The sequence below is a fragment of the Biomphalaria glabrata genome, chromosome 12, assembly GCF_947242115.1.
Source record: "Biomphalaria glabrata chromosome 12, xgBioGlab47.1, whole genome shotgun sequence".
Taxonomy (NCBI): Eukaryota; Metazoa; Mollusca; class Gastropoda; family Planorbidae; genus Biomphalaria; species Biomphalaria glabrata.
Window position 1 is genome coordinate 33793808 of NC_074722.1, and position 17473 is coordinate 33811280.

The following is a 17473-nucleotide window of genomic DNA, read 5'->3' on the forward strand; positions in this document are numbered from 1 at the left end:
AATTACCAACATACATAACTAATCATTAAAATAAAATTAGTTTAATTTATTAGAACACTGAAAACACATTAATTGGCATGCATGAAACCTAAAGATTACAAAAATAAATTACGTTTTGTTGATATTTACCTATAGTTTCTAAGCTAATCTGTTCCAAATTATGCATATATATCAAAAGAATCTAATTTTAAATAAGTTATATCAAAGTATTTTGAAGTCCCAGTAAAATGTGACTTCAACTAAGCAACTATTAGACATCTTGCTGTACATATCTTACCTGTTACTCCTAGGAGATGGCTCCATTTTACTGTATGCTGATATATTTCTACTTGGATCTCCAACTGAAAAATGAAAAAAATAGAACATTTGGCAGCCAAATCAAAGAGAATGAATTGAAAGTCTTATTGATACTGAAATGTACTGAACTAATGAATTATTCTAGCTCTATTAATTATAAAAACATGTTGACATTTTTTTTACAATTATTCTTTATGTTTAGTTGAACACAAATATTTTCAACTTGCATGCAAAAAAAAAAATGAGAAAAAAAAAGATTACTTGCTTTGCTGGAGTTTCCTACCATTCATACGCAATGCATACATTGAAAGAAACTAACTATATACATATATATAAGTACATACAGCTAAAACATAGTATTTTAAAAGACTACTCGCCATATAGAATAAAAATTCCTTGCTGTGATTTTTATATTTTGCATGTCCCTATCAGATGATGGTTTCATTTCTCTGCATGCCTCTTTTTTTTTTTTCTTTCTTTCTTTTTGTATGAAACATTTAGATTTCTGCAACTTGATCTGAAGAATATTATTAAATGAATGAAAAGAGCATTGGGCTGTCTAACCAAATTTGTGTTTAAATGAACTTAGATAGTTGCATACTCAGGATTGTGCTCTATAAATGCTATGCCAGGAGATGAACTTATGTCAAACTTATGCAAAAGTGGAAAATAAATTACAAAAGCATTAGTAGAAATATTCTTAGAATGTTATTGAAACATAATACATATTCTCAAATTAGCATGCATAAATCTAAACAAAAAAAGATTTTACTTGCTTTGTTGAGTTTTATCAATAAATTCAATTCCGCTGTTCTGGACTATGCATTGGTCAAAAGAAACAAAATTTAATTTTATATACCTAAATTATAGTACTTTAGAAAATTACTTGCCTTAAGGAAGAAAATCTTTTGGACATCTTTGCTGCGATTCTTATTAAACATGTTATTTTTATTTATTTTGCCTGTCCCTGGTAGATGATGGTTTTATTCGTCTGTATGCTGCTTTATAGTGTTAGAATGTACTCAGACACCTGAACTGCAAAATTCAAAATGTGATAATGATTGAAATGATAAATGGATAAAACATTAGGCAGTCTAACCAACAATATGTTTAAATCTTGCTGAAGATAATGACATTTTTACTAAGCTTGTTGATTACTTCTAAATTGTACTAGCTTAAAAAACAATGTTATGGGACTGAATGAAATTGTTATTCTTCAAATGTTATTGGAAAGGAAAGCATTCTCAATGAGCATGCATAACAACAGATCAACAGCAACAACAAAAAATGGAAAATTACTTGCTTTGCTCTATTGTATAATCATTTTCATAGCTTGCATGTTCTGTACTATGCATATATTAAGAAAAAATACAATTTTGCTTATTATAGATAATTATTATTAATTTAAAAGACTACTTGCCTTAAAGGAAAAATACAACAACTTGTGGACATGTAGCTTCTATAGTTTGACTGTTCTAAGTAGATAATTGTTCCATTCAACTGTATGCTAAAGATCGATTGTGCTCTGCAACGTGATCTGAAAAATTTTTAATCTAATGATAAATGGATTGAGCATCAAAGATGACGAGTTTAACTTTTAGTAGAGATAATGGAATATGTACTAATTCAGTTTGGTCCCTTGAGTTAATCTAGTTCTATAAATACAAACTAAAAGGTACTAAGTCCTATCAAAACTATACAAACTAGAAAACAAATATTGAGAGAAATAACTCACAAAACTATTTTTAAAATGTTAAAAAAGTTATTTAAACATTGAAAACAAACATATTCTCAGCATGCCAATAAACAACAGATTTTTAAAAAAATACTTGCTTTTCTGAAGTTTATCTGTAGTTTTATACCTAAACTATTCTGAATTGTGTGCACATAATGAAGCTAATTAAAAACAAATAAATTGTTGAATTTAGAAGCACATTTTGAGCCAAAAGAATAAAGATTTGGATATGCTTACTGCACAGTTCTTGATGTCTCTACTTCTTGCCTGTTACTCCATCTGTATGCTCCACTACTTGATCTGAAAAATATGTGATGAGTGAATAGAGCACCAGACTACTTAACCAAATAACTTGTGCTTACATCTCTGGCTAATGAAATATTTACTAAACTAGTTTGGACACTTAACTAATCTCTTTCTAAATATAAAATAAGAATTAAATATCAAATTTATACAAAAGGAAACAAAAATTATTACTAAACTTTAAGAGAGCTAAGAAAATTATTTTTAAATGTTATTGGAACATTGAAACTGACATACTCAATTAACATGCTTAAAATATTAGTTAAAAAACAAAAAAAAATTACTTGCTTTTCTGAAGATTACCTGTCATGTTACAGTTTGCCTGTTCTGTATATAGGCCTACACATCAAAAGAAGCAATGAAGTTATTTTAAAATAATCAAAGTATTAAGAAGAAAAACTTACCTATTCAAATAACTTGAGAGACTGACTTGATGCATATTTTTTTGATATATGGAGTTTTCAAGCCCAAAGGAGCTAGTTCCATTCATCTATAGACTGTTCTTTTTCTAGAGTAATAGGATGTAGCTTACTCTCTATCTTCATCTGAAAAATATTAAATAGGATAAATAGAGTTATAGGTTGCCATACCTAAGATATTGAGTTAAAGCGAAATTGGAATTTTTACCGCTATTTCTAGATTCTCAAGAATTGTGCAGGCTCTATAAATGCTGTGTGAAGAGACTGAATGTGTCTCAGAATGATGCACATTTTTTTTACTAAGCGTATATGTATAATAGGGGACGTGATGGTCAAGTGGTTAAGCGCTTGGCTTTCGAACCTGAGGTCCTGGGTTCAAATCAAAGTGAAGACTGGGATTTTTGAGTTTCAGGATTTTTAGGGCGACCCCGAGTCCACCCAATTTTAATGGATACCTGACTTAGTTGGGGAAAGTAAAGGCCGTTGGTCATTGTACTTGCCACATAACACCCTGCTCGTCAACCTTTGGCCTAAGAAACAGATGACCTTAACATCATCTGCCCCATAGATCGCAAGGTCTGAAAGGGGAAACTTTACTCTTTTAATATGGGTAATCAGAAATTACATTTACTTCCTGGTCCAAACTTCCTGCAGTACGAGGAGAGACGACAGCAGGTAGAGTATGAACCGATGACCATTGAGATGACTGAATGAATGTTTAAAAATTTAACTGCTATTAGAAAGTTTTAGTTTTTCATTGCTATAATGTTTTAATATTGCTCTGCTATTATTTAAATTAAATGTTTTTCCTGCTATTATAAAGTTTAAATGTTTTACTTATTAAGTTTTAATGTCTCCTTGCTTTAACTAAGTTTTTAATGTTTTATTGCTATAATAAAGTTAGAAAATTTCATTGCTATGATAAAGATTTAGTGCTTGACAATAATTGGGGAAAAGTAAAGGTCATTTAGCTGCCCACATGACACCCTTGTAAAATGTGGCCACAGAAACATAAATTTTTTATTATCTGCAATGTCTGACAAGCTACAGAAACAGGGGACCTTTTTATCATCTGCCCTATAGACTGCATGGTCTGACAGGGAACTTTAATTTGTTGGTTTTTGTTTTTTTACTTACTTAAGACTACCATTATTATTACAGTTAAGCCAAGCCTACTACTCCCCCTCTAGAAGAAGATTTCCAATAAATCTAGAATTCTAGACTTCTGACATAGCTTGTTGTAAGCTGCATACAAATATATTTTGTTATAAATATTGGATATTGAGCATGAGATATCCCATTTGGGAATTTTTTAACAAGCCACTGATTTATGTCTGATTCTGAACATTTAGAAATGTTTGAGATTATGGCAGTTCAATTTTCTTCTCAATCCACTGAAAATAAATCTTTTTCAATACCACTGAACTACTTTTCAATTCACCATCAACTTGTCCAAAATCATGTTCATTGTTCGTGGATAGTTTTGATTGAACATTTCCAATCCTATCATATTTAGAGTTTAACCCCCTATCTATCTTAATATATATTCTTGATCTAGGTAGGCCTATTTTTAGAAAAACTTTTTACAAACGCATCAAAAAATATTTGACCTTTTTGATGCTCTATTTAACGATTGCATGGATTCTAACCCCTCAGTAACAGAACAAGTTTCATTAATGACTCTTACAAGTAATATTTACTGTGCTGTAACATTTGCATTTTTTTTTTCCTTCAGTACTGTGAGGCTAACTGATGTAAGTTTCATTTTACCTACTAAATAAATAAAATAAATAATAGTTTTTATATAGCGCTACTTTCATGCTTATAGCATTTTTGATTATATGGTCATAATACTTCCCAAACTAGAGAAACTAGAATCATGTTAAACAACATTTCCGCCAGAAAGTGGTTTATTGCTTTTAGCACTAATGAATAGTATATGAAGCAGCTTTTTGAGAACTATCAAAAAGAAAGAAAAAAAACAATGCTGGCCTAATGATTCTTTCCAGAGACTTTAGCTTTTTTGTTTTGTTTCATCATCTGTTATGCATGCATACAGAGTATTTTGTTTATAAGTGAAGTGTCATAATATACTATAGTCCTTATAGATGGCCATGGTTTCTTTGTAAATGAGAAACAGAGGTTTGTCTTCAAAATGTATTTAAAAAAGTAGGCCTACTTCCATATCAACGCATCTTAAGAAACAAAACTTTATGATCTATGGGGCAGAGGAGACCTTAGCATTGCATGGGGCCCTGGGCGAGTATCATATCAGGGTCACAAATATCTGTAAGATTGGCTGACAGGGGAAAAGATTTTCTTTATCGCAGACCCACCCCCCCAAGTGAAGATCCTGGGGCAATTACCCCACTTGTCACTGCCTTAGGCAGCCACTCTATCAGGCAGAATAATGCAGTTGCAGTTTTTCATGTGTCCATTCTCCTCATGATAAAATTAGTTTGGGATTTTCTGCAACAGAAAGTAAATTTACAGTCATTTTAACCAGCTCCTGGTATTTGGCAAGTTGAAATGCCTAAATAAGTGAACCAATAGAACAGCACCTAATTTTGTGCAGTGGCTGAGTCCTATGTTTGAATCTAGGTAAAAACTAGGATTTAGAATTTTGGGACTCTATGAGTACCTGACTTTTGTTGGGAAAGTCAAGGTGGTAGGCCAATCATCTGCCCCATAGATCACAAGGTCTAAAACAGGGGTGGACTGGGTATCAAAATCGGCCTGGGCGTTACCATATAAACCGGCCCACAAATGGCATATCATATTTCGCTTGGGGGGATTTTTACCCCACATCGCAATATATGTGTGTGTGTATATGTAATTAATCTTCATTACATTCTGATCTTTCATTCTTTTAAACGTTTTTTCTACCCTAGAATACTCTCTTCCTATAATTAGTGGAAAGACAGTAGGCCTACACACTGCCAAGGGACAGCTAGGGAGTATCAGTACCCTATTAACATTGATCATACAGATTCTGGACAAATAGAAAAGTTCACCTACTTAGGCAGTGTTATCTCAAGCGATGGACATGTATATCATGATGTTGCATGTCGGATCTGAACAAACACAAATTTGCCTGCAGATTAAAATCCATCTACTTAATACAATCATTGTCCCAACGGTCACCTAACTGTAAGACGTGGAAGGCTGAAAAGAGGCTGAGCAGTGATGGTTGAGAAGGATCATACAAATAAGATACCGAGATGATGTTTTCAATTGAGAAATATTTTCCCGTACAGATATTCCCTGTTTAAGGAAAGTGGTGACAGAACTTTGACATTTGTGAGTCATATCATTAGACAAGACAAAACACGTTTAGCAAAGTCAGTCGTAATATGAAAGCCGAAAAGAGGAACGCAAAAACATGATAGTCCACGTCTAACAGGGCGTCACACCTTTTTTTTTATGTAGTTCTGAATTTCATGGGCACCAGCTGAGAAGTGGCTGTTAGTCTCCTTACATTGATTTCTGTAGAGGGTGCTTGCAGCCTTTATGTTTAATGACGTGCGAGAGGCTTACAATAGAACATGTTACGTTCGCCAATAAACTGGTCAGAAAAGATGTTTGGAAAGCTCCTTAAGCTCTCTCAGAGTTGTCAAGGCGAAGTCCCGGCCGCCAAGCATTTTTCTTCATTTCTGGTGGGTGTCACCCGGTGCGGACCGCACCCCCCACACCTGCCACTGCCATGACCCATTATGTAAAATATAAATCTAAATCTCCATTTATTAAATATTGGATGTGACAGCTCTATATAAATTATTGTAATAATTTTCATCATTAATGACTTTATACTAAGCATAAGTTTGCCATTAATTATATTAGTATAATAATTGATTTAGATCTAGATTTATTTTTTAATTAATTTTTTTTTTTAAGTGTAGTATTTTTAGATACATGTTATTAAAAATAAACAAAAAGAAAGATACTTTTTCTTTTCAAATCTCAGAAAGTAGAACTTTATACCCATATTGAACTGTGAATAAAGTTGGGTGGTTTGCAATTTTGCAGCTGTGTGTATGTGTTAAAGTTAATTCCTATTAAGTATTGTTAAAGAGCTAATTGTCACTTTTTTTTTTTTGCTGCGTTATATCAATGTTTTCTAACTTAACCTCTCTCATCCCTCTTTTTCGTTAAATTTCAATGGAACCATCAAAAGACAGGGGAGGGAAGGAGCAAAAAAAAATGGGAGTGCCATCAAAGGTCCATGCCGACCAGCAAAATGATTAGGCCAAACACAACAAAGTAGTGTGCATAGCAGAAAGTACGGACTAACATTTTGCAAATGATAATGCGTAAGCTACAGTGTATAGTGTATTTTGTTTTATATATTCTTGTTGAATTTCGAACAAAATTAATTGTAATAATAATAATTTTTTTTTTTTAAATGTGTTCGGGCATCTGTGTCTTGCTGTCACTTTGTTTTTTAAGTTGTCTGCATTGAAATTTCTTTCTTTGGTTGCAACCAGACCGGCCCATTTGGTACCGCCCCACCGGGCATTTGCCCATATAGCCAGTCCGCCCCTGGTCTAAAATAAAAATTTAATTTTGATTTTGTCAAAATAGTAAAGAAATGATTTATAGCCAGTGAATTCTCAACAAACTATGTTTTGTTTTTATATTTATCTTTTGTAATTGTTTTAAAACTAATGCTTTAGTTTCAGGTCTGAGAGTGAATCAAATTGTACTCACAGCGAGGCCAGTAGACAGGTACATATTTCTATAATGCTGAATGACCTTCAGTTGTTTCACTCAGAATACACTGACCAAAACATTTTGTTATCTGTCTCAAAAATTGTATTGAGAAAAATATTGAATTCTACAAACAGATACAATGTTTTCTTAATTAAAGCAACACAATAAAACTTAACTAAATAATCATTGTAAATTGGTTTACATCCTACCCATCCCTGCCATCATACAAACACACAAAACATGCAAGACAAACTAACAATGTTAGTATTATAAAGCATTTTTTTGTTGAGATGCCAGTGCTTAAAGTCAAGCATTAGGTTAAACTAATTTCTTGAGACCTTTTTTGTTGTTGTTCATTTTTAAATGTGTTTTTATACCATTCTCTTCTTTTTTACACCCAAGCTTTTCTAGTGAATTAAACCAAAGTTTGATAAGTGACTTAGAAAAAAAAAAAAAAAAAAAGCAACACCACTTACTTTCTTGAGACTACCACAAATGAAAAGTTTTTCCCCAACATCTGATAGTAGGTAACATTACTGAGCAAGTGTTGCTGGCATTGTGAACTTGCCAAACATTTGAGTACAAATGTTATGAACATCACTCGTCTTAAAAGAGTAAAGTATTATATACATTTGAAACACACAACTTGAACACTTGAGATTTTAAGTACAACATTCCTTATCAAACAAAAAAGGTAAGTCTACAAGCATTTAATGGGGCCATGGTGGCTAAGAAGTAAAACCCTTGGCTTCAGAACTGAGGGATCTGCGGTTTAAATCTCAGTGAAGACTAAGATTTTGAATTTCTGGATTATTAGTTGGGGAAAGTAAAGGCAGTTGGTTGTGAGATGGCCACATGACACCCTTGTTAACCATCGGCCATAGAAACAGATGACCTTTACATCATCTGTCTTATAGATCCCTTTCTTTATTTAATTATTAAAATGTATTTGATTGTCTCCTTTTTTAATTACTTTTGTAAAGCCTTTAATAGTTGGTAAAAAAAAAAAACTTAAAAGCATACTAAATGTCCTCATACTAAATGTCCTCACTGAAACTTGATTTAACAAGTGTAAAATAATTGAACTTGTTTGTTTCTGCTCAATTCAATCTACATCTTGACCATCAGCAACAAGCAATAAATTCTTATGTGCCCTGGTCTAGTTTTATTTGGACAAGCCAAAACTGCTAACTTCCTTGGTAAGTATGTAACTTAGGATTTACTGAGGTTATTCTTATTTTTAAATTTTCTACTTCATGAATAAATATAGTTATTACTGAGGTTATTCAGATCATTTTGAAAGTAGACAGCACCCATGATTCACCAAAATGGAAGCTATAGGACATGAGATAGGCTATCTTATGATCTATATATAAATATATATAATTACAAGTTAATGACTCCAGTGAATTTACTATGTTGGCAAATGCACTACTTCTGGAACAGCAACAATTTATATCTGAATCTGAAATGATTTGAACATGTTACAATTTTATTACAAAGATTTAAGAGAAATAAAGCAAAAAAAAAAAGGCTTATCTTTAGACATTGCTTTTATTTACTTAATAAAAATATTCTTTTTAATTCAAAAAAATTAATCACAAAACACTTTCTTTAAAATCCTTTTTATCCTGTTATGATATGTATTTACCTGGGTTGTCTGTTGCTTTAGCGTTTTGGACTTCATCTGTTCTTCCAGTTTAGTTATGTATGCTCAGCATTTGAAATAGAAAAAAAAACAAATAGTTTACTTAAAAATGTATAGCTATTAAAAATACTGTAATTACTATACAAAAGATCTAGATTTTTAATGTTATCTTTCGATATCATTGTAAAAAAAAAATGGTACAAAAAATGTAATGCATTAAACAATGTCAATACCTTAAATCATCCTCTTGCTATCATTTGAAGTCAGTTCTTAATCACAAGTAGCTGCCCATACAAGTGTCTGTAAATCAGCAGGAGGAACTTTATCTTGGTCTGTGAATCAGCAGGATGTTCTTTATCTTGGTCTGTGAATCAGCAGGATGTTCTTTATCTTGGTCTGTGAATCAGCAGGATGTAGCCTACTTTATCTTGATCTGTAAACCAAATCAATTGAATATATCAACTAAAAAAATTTTCTTTTAATCAAAATATTTTGCTTTAATCTAAAACATTTATTCTCAAAATTCTTGCCTTAAAATCTGTGCTATACTGTTATGATATGTATTTACCTGGGTTGTCTGTTGCTTTAGCATTTTGGACTTCATCTGTTTTTCCAGTTTAGTTATGTATGCTCAGCATTTGAAATAGAAAAAAAACAACAACAAATAGTTTACTTAAAAATGTATAGCTATTAAAAATACTGTAATTACTATTCAAAAGATCTAGATCTTTTGATATCATTGTAAAAAAAAAAAAATGGTACAAAAAATGTAATGTATTAAACAATGTCAATACCTTAAATCATCCTCTTGCTATCATTTGAAGTCAGTTCTTAATCACAAGTAGCTCATACAAGTGTCTGTAAATCAGCAGGAGGAACTTTATCTTGATCTGTGAATCAGCAGGAGGAACATTATCTTGGTCTGTGAATCAGCAGGATGTAGCCTACTTTTTTTTCATCTGTAAATCAAAACAATTAAATATATCAACTAAAATAATTTTCTTTTAATCAAAATATTTTGCTTAAATCTAAAACATTTATTCTCAAAATTCTTGCATTAAAATCTTTGCTATACTGTTATGATATGTATTTATTTACCTGGGTTGTCTGTTGCTTTAGCGTTTTGGACTTCATCTGTTCTTCCAGTTTAGTTATGTATGCTCAGCATTTGAAATAGAAAAAAAAAAACAAATAGTTTACTTACAAATGTATAGCTATTAAAAATACTGTAATTACTATACAAAAGATCTAGATTTTTAATGTTATCTTTAGATATCATTGTAAAAAAAAAAAAAGGTACAAAAATGTAATGTATTAAACAAAGTCAATACCTTAAATCCTCCTCTTGCTATCATTTGTAGTCAGTTCTTAATCACAAGAAGCAGCCCATACAGGTGTCTGTAAATCAGCAGGAGGAACTTTATCTTGGTCTGTGAATCAGCAGGAGGAACATTATCTTGGTCTGTGAATCAGCAGGATGTTCTTTATCTTGGTCTGTGAATCAGCAGGATGTAGCCTACTTTTTTTTTATCTGTAAATCAAAACAATTAAATATATCAACTAAAATAATTTTCTCTTAATCAAAATATTTTGCTTAAATCTAAAACATTTATTCTCAAAATTCTTGCATTAAAATCTTTGCTATACTGTTATGATATGTATTTACCTGGGTTGTCTGTTGCTTTAGCGTTTTGGACTTCATCTGTTCTTCCAGTTTAGTTATGTATGCTCAGCATTTGAAATAGAAAAAAAAAAACAAATAGTTTACTTAAAAATGTATAGCTATTAAAAAATACTGTAATTACTATACAAAAGATCTAGATTTTTAATGTCATCTTTCGATATCATTGTAAAAAAAGAAATGGTACAAAAAATGTAATGTATTAAACAATGTCAATACCTTAAATCATCCTCTTGCTATCATTTCCTCTTGCTATCATTTGAAGTCAGTTCTTAATCACAAGTAGCCCATACAAGTGTCTGTAAATCAGCAGGAGGAACTTTATCTTGATCTGTGAATCAGCAGGAGGAACATTATCTTGGTCTGTGAATCAGCAGGATGTTCTTTATCTTGGTCTGTGAATCAGCAGGATGTAGCCTACTTTTTTTTCATCTGTACTTCAAAACAATTAAATATATCAACTAAAATAATTTTCTTTTAATCAAAATATTTTTTTGCTTAAATCTAAAACATTTATTCTCAAAATTCTTGCATTAAAATCTTTGCTATACTGTTATGATATGTATTTACCTGGGTTGTCTGTTGCTTTAGCGTTTTGGACTTCATCTGTTCTTCCAGTTTAGTTATGTATGCTCAGCATTTGAAATAGAAAAAAAACAAACAAATAGATACTTAAAAATGTATAGCTATTAAAAAAATACTTTAATTACTATTCAAAAGATCTAGATTTTTAATGTTATCTTTCGATATCAATTTAAAAAAAAAAAAATTTTACAAAAAATGTAATGTATTAAACAATGTCAATACCTTAAATCATCCTCTTGCTATCATTTGAAGTCAGTTCTTAATCACAAGTAGCAGCCCATACAAGTGTCTGTAAATCAGCAGGAGGAACTTTATCTTTGTCTGTGAATCAGCAGGATGTTCTTTATCTTGGTCCATGAATCAGCAGGAGGAACTTTATCTTAGTCTGTGAATCAGCAGTATATACTTATCTTTGTCAGTAAATCAGCAGGATATACTTTATTTTGATCTGTAAATCAAAACAACTGAATATATAAACTAAAATGATTTTTCGTTTAATCGAGAAAAAAAAAATTAATTTAAAACATTTATTCACAAAATACTTTACTTAAAATCCTAGTTATCCTGTTGTAATTACTACTATACAAAAGAACTATTCTAGATAGTTCAAGTTATATTTTAATCTAATTTATAATTAAGATGTATAATCAACAAGTTACAATTTAAAAAAAAAAATGAGACAAAAAATAATATCTAAACAATGTCAACACCTTAAATCATCATACTGGCTATCATCTGAAGTCATTTCTCAATTACAAGTACCTATCAAGTGTCTGTAAATTCGCAGTATGTAGTATTATTATTGAAATAGTTCTGTATATGCTCTGTTAATTTATGGGAGTTTTATCAAATTTTTTTTTTACCAACATACAAAACTAATCATTAAAATAGTTATTTTAATTCATTTGAACACTGGAAACATTAATTGGCATGCATAAAACTTGAAGAAAGCAAAAATAATTAGATTACATGCTTCTCTGGTTTACCTGTAGTTTCATAGCTGGTCTATTCCATATTATGCATAAATTTCAAAAGAAGCAAATAATTTAATTTTAAATAAGCTAAATCGAAGTATTTTAAGTCTCTTTACAATATAACTTCAACTAAGCAACTATAAGACATCTTGCTGTACAGCTCTTTATATGTAGCTTTCAAGCTCTACCTGTTACTCATAGGAGATGGCTTCAGTAGTCTTTGTGATACTCTATTTCTAGAGCAATGTGATGTACTGTTGATCTCCAACTGAAAAATGAAAAAATAGAGAATTTGGCAGCCAAATAAAAGAGAATGAGTTGAAAGTCTTGGTGATACTGAAATGTACTAAACTACTGATTTATTCTAGCTCTATGTTATGTGAGAAGAAGTTAGACCAAGTAAGAAAACTAATTATAAAAACATGTTGGCAATTCCGAAAAATTATTCTTTATGTTATTTGAACAATAAAATATTCTCAACTTGCATGCGAAAAAAAAATTAGAAAAACAAAAGATTACTTGCTTTGCTGATGTTTATGTGGAGTCGATTTTCATATAAAATGCATACATAAAAAAAAGTTTATACAGCTAAAACATAGCATTTTAAAAGACTACTTACCATTTATAACAAAACTTCCTTGCTTGAGTTTTTATATTTTGCTTGTTTGTATCTATTAGATGATGGTTCCATTAATATGAATACTGCTTTTTTTTCCCCTTGATTTATGCATGAAACATTTAGATCTCAGCAACTTGATCTGAGGAATATTATCAAACAAATTAAAAGAGCATTGGGCTGTCTAACCAAATTTATGTTTAAGTCTTAGTTGATATGAATTTGAACTAAGGTAGTTTACTGAGGAATTAATTGTGCTCTAAAAATGCTATGTCGGGAGATGAACTTGTATCAAACTTATGCAAATGTGGAAAAAAAACAACAAAAAAAACGAAGCATTAGTAGAAATTTTCTTAAAATGTTATTGGAACATAATACATATTCTCAATTAGCATGCATAAATCTACAAAAAAAAATAAAGGATGTTACTTGCTTTGCTGAGTTTTATCAATGATTTCATTTCATCTGTTCTGTACTATGCATTGGTCAAAAGAAACAATAAATTTAATTTTTATAGCTAAATTATAGTACTTTAGAAGATTACTCGCCTTAAGGAAGAAAATCTTTTGGACATCTTTGCTGCAATTCTTAACACTTAACATGCTATCTCTTCTTATATATTTTGCCTGCCCCAGGTAGATGGTGGTTTTATTCATCTGAATGCTGCTTTAGAGTGCTAGAATGTACTCTGACACTGCAAAATTCAAAATGTTATGATTGTAATGATAAAGATAAAACATTAGGCAGTCTAACCAAAGATGTGTCTAAATCTTGGTGAAGATGATGGAGTTTTTAATAAGCTTGTTGATTACTCCTAAATTATTGTTGCTGAATGAAATTGTTATTCTTCAAATATTAGAAAAAATAGCATTCTCAATTAGCATGCGTAAAACAACAGATCAACAACAACAGTAACAAGAAAAGTAAAATTATAATACTTGCTTTGCTCTATTGTATAATCATTTTCATAGCTTGCCTGTTCTTAACTATGCATACATCAAAGAAAAAATAACATTTTGCTTTTAATAGATAAATTATATTAATTGAAAAGACTACTTGCCTTAAAGGAAAAAAAAAACAACAACTTGTGGACAAGTAGCTTCAATAATTTGACTGTTCCAAATAGATAATGGGTCCATTCATCTGTATGCTGTATGGAATATCAATCTGATGTGGTCACTTGAATTAATCTAGCTCTATTAATACTAAGTGAAATGAACTAAGTTATTTCCAAATTATTAATACCAAGTGAAAAGAACTAAGTCATATCAAAATTATACTAACAAGAAAAATTACTGAGAGAACTAACTCACAAAATTATTCTTAAAATGTTAAAAGGTAATTTAAACACTGAAAACAAACATTTTTAGCATGCAATAAGCAACAGATTTTAAAAAAATTACTTGCTTTTCTGAGGTTTATCTGTCGTTTTATACCTAGACTTCTGTGTATATATAATGAAGCTAATTTAAAAATAATTGTTGAATTTAGAAGCACATTTTGAGTCAAAAAAATAAAATTTGGTAATTTGATAACTAGCTCCAAAGTCTTGCCTGTTACTCAAAGGAGATTTTTCCATTAATCTGAATGCTCTTTTAGTCCAAGAGTGCTAGGATGTACTCCACAACTTGACCTGAAAAGATGAGATAACTGAATAGAGCACTGGACTTCTTAACCAAACAAATTGAGTTTAAATCTCTGTATGGATACTGAAATATATAATAAACTAGTTTGAACACTCTTGAACTAATCTCTCTCTCTCTCTCTCTCTCTCTAAATACAAAATAATAAAATATCAAATGTATACAAAAGTAAAAAATAATTACTAAACTTTGAGAGAACTAAGAAAATTATTCTTTAAATATTATGTAAACATTGAAACTGAAATTCTTAATTAACATGCTTAAAATATTAGTTAAAAAAATAATTTAAAAATACTTGCTTCTCTGAGGATTATCTGTAGTGTTATAGTTTGCCTGTACTGTATTATACATACATCAAAGTAAGCAATGAAGCTAATTTAAAAATAACTAAAGCATTTAGAAGAAAAATTTTACCTCATACAAATATTTTTAGAGATACACTTGCTGCACTTTTTTTTATATAGTTTTCAAGCCCAAAGGTGCTGGTTTCATTCATCTGTAGGATGTTCTATATCTAGAGCAATAGAGTGCATCACCATCTAAAAAAAATATAGAATGGAGTGTTGTGATGCCATACCAAAGATGTTGAGTTTAAGGCTATCTGGAGAAATTGGAATTTTTACTGCTATTTCTAGATTTTCCTGAATTATTCAGGCTCTATAAATGATAAATGGAATCTGAAGTGACAGGTTGTATTAAGATAATATGATCATAAGTTTTGACGTTAAGAGCTTCAAATGTAGATCAACAGATCTGGTAATTCAAAAAATAAGATAATTAGAATCTATATTGATTCTAGATCTAGAGTTAACTAGAGTCTACATCCTACGCATTTCGTGTATCAATCTAGAGTCATGCATGATTTAAACTTTGCTAACTGATTAAGGTTTAATAATGCATCCCATTCTTTATTTAATGGCACTAGGGAAGAAGGAGCACTAGTACGAATTTGTTCTAGCGTACTTAAAAACAATTTTTGTATCATTATGATCAATTAATTCTTGAATTAGGCCTAGTCTACATATATCTAGATTATCTATATTGAGTAGAATCTCATCACAATCACGACGATGACATTCGTCATATTCATATCGGATATAATCGGTAGATCTATCTATGTCCCTACCGTGCATTTCTAAGCCTTTATTTAGACTTAATCTAGTAAGTTAAGTAAGAACTATATTATACCTAGACTATAGATATACATAGATTGTCTTATATAATTCAGACATTACTTCAAATAGTTTTTTAAAAAAGATGGGTGTGGTAATTAGATCTATATTATAGACTAGATCTAGATATAACGTCCTACTAACCTACTACAGTAGTCAGTACTAGTCTAGTACTACGGGTCGGCATAGAAGATCTAGATTTGGACTCTAGACGAAACTAGATTTACTTTCTCCATTATAAACTAAGATTAAGAAATCGAGCTCAGATGACACACAAAAGATGACTAGTTTAAGATATGTGGACTATTCTGGATATATAGTATTAGATCTAGATTATTCTAGATCCTTCATGTTTTTTTCTAAGGTAGTGATTTGAAGTAGTGAGCACTGTTCATTCTAGCCGCCAATAAACTTGACACCAACACATGTGCTTCTACGTAGCTTGAAAGTAAAAGAAGATGTGATTGGTTAGTCTGTCACACACCTTCCGGATAAATAACACACCACAAAGAGGAATACGTCAATGTTTCGGAACCCGCCCCACTGTAGTGGTAGGGGGCGTTGACTTGATAAAGGGGAGGGGCGCGAAGTAGTTTTTTTTTTTTTTCAATGACACAAAATTAGTTATTTATTTTTAAAACAAATTATTTATTTTTATGCTAGCATATTTTTTTTTTCATTGTAAATGATAGTAGGCTAATAAGATTTTTTTTCTAAACGATAAAAATCGTCCAATACTAGACTACTAGACCATATTATCGACGCCTTCGACATAGGGGTCACGGACTGGGAATAAAAATCGGGAATTACCAAATATAATCCGGTCCACAAATAGCATTCTCTTCAAAATATATATATAGATATATATAGTTTGATATCGCATTAAAAACTGGATATGTGCTTGGATAGGATTACGTGTGATGTATTTTATTTATAGCCTACATGTATGCCTATGTAGCCTGAAAACTATTAATTGTAAATAGCATAGTTTAAAATGAATATTTTATTAAATGTTTTGTAATCTTTTTGGTATTATTTATAGATTACCGCGAATAAATATTGTAGACAAAACGTGTCCCCTTTCCCGTTAGTTTTGAATGGAGATTTCCTCCCACGCCCTTTAGAGTAATTTATTTATTTTGGACATTACATGAATCCGAACAACTCGCTGTTTTTTTGTGGTCATTACATCTTTATTTTGATATTTGATATGAAACTAGCGCACTGTATAATGTGCGTGTCCATTTTCCAATAATTCTGACCAAATTTTATTCCATTTAGCTGTCTTTTTATGTAAGAAAATAGAATTTCAAATTTGGGGATCTTAGAATTTAGTTAATATTAATATAAAATTAAAATCTGAGTTTATTGATGCCAAAATATAGAGACTGTGAGGACATGTATCTACAGCCGGAAAATAGGACAACCAAATGAACTATTAACAATTTCTGGGGTTTAAGTAGCACTTTTTGAAATGTATAGGCCTACTATTTTCGAGAGATGAGTCTGCATCATTTGCTACTGAAAACGTTTTGAGGACATTTCAGAACGTCCCCGCTAACGTGATTTTTCATAACTGGTGTCATGACTGTTGTAAATCGTTACGTTCCAGGACATTTGTGGTAGGACCAATATCACGCAAATTATTTTTAAATCCTTTTTTTTTTAAAGAGGGGGAAGAACTCCGTCC

At 30.8% G+C, this 17473-nt stretch overlaps 2 long non-coding RNA genes across 8 annotated transcripts; both read right to left on the reverse strand.

Moving 5' to 3' along the window:
• Positions 1-566: 566 nt before the first annotated feature.
• Positions 567-10420, reverse strand: LOC106067816 (uncharacterized). Of its 7 annotated transcripts, XR_008774050.1 has the most exons (11): positions 10211-10420; positions 9907-10071; positions 9681-9742; positions 9346-9545; positions 9116-9177; positions 8855-8929; positions 7941-8069; positions 7462-7588; positions 2740-2880; positions 2270-2332; positions 567-1834 (listed from the first exon to the last, which is right to left on the reverse strand). It is a non-coding gene; the product is annotated as an uncharacterized LOC106067816 (long non-coding RNA). The 7 variants fall into 7 exon arrangements; XR_008774052.1 differs by lacking the exons at positions 7462-7588; positions 7941-8069 and having other exon boundaries at positions 569-1834; positions 10211-10410; XR_008774051.1 differs by lacking the exons at positions 7462-7588; positions 7941-8069; positions 8855-8929 and having other exon boundaries at positions 573-1834; positions 9346-9444; positions 10211-10404.
• A 671-nt stretch (positions 10421-11091) lies between these two features.
• On the reverse strand, positions 11092-13125 carry LOC129922050 (uncharacterized). Its single transcript, XR_008774053.1, has 5 exons — positions 12972-13125; positions 12541-12620; positions 11601-11826; positions 11364-11425; positions 11092-11225 (listed from the first exon to the last, which is right to left on the reverse strand). It is a non-coding gene; the product is annotated as an uncharacterized LOC129922050 (long non-coding RNA).
• Positions 13126-17473: the final 4348 nt, after the last annotated feature.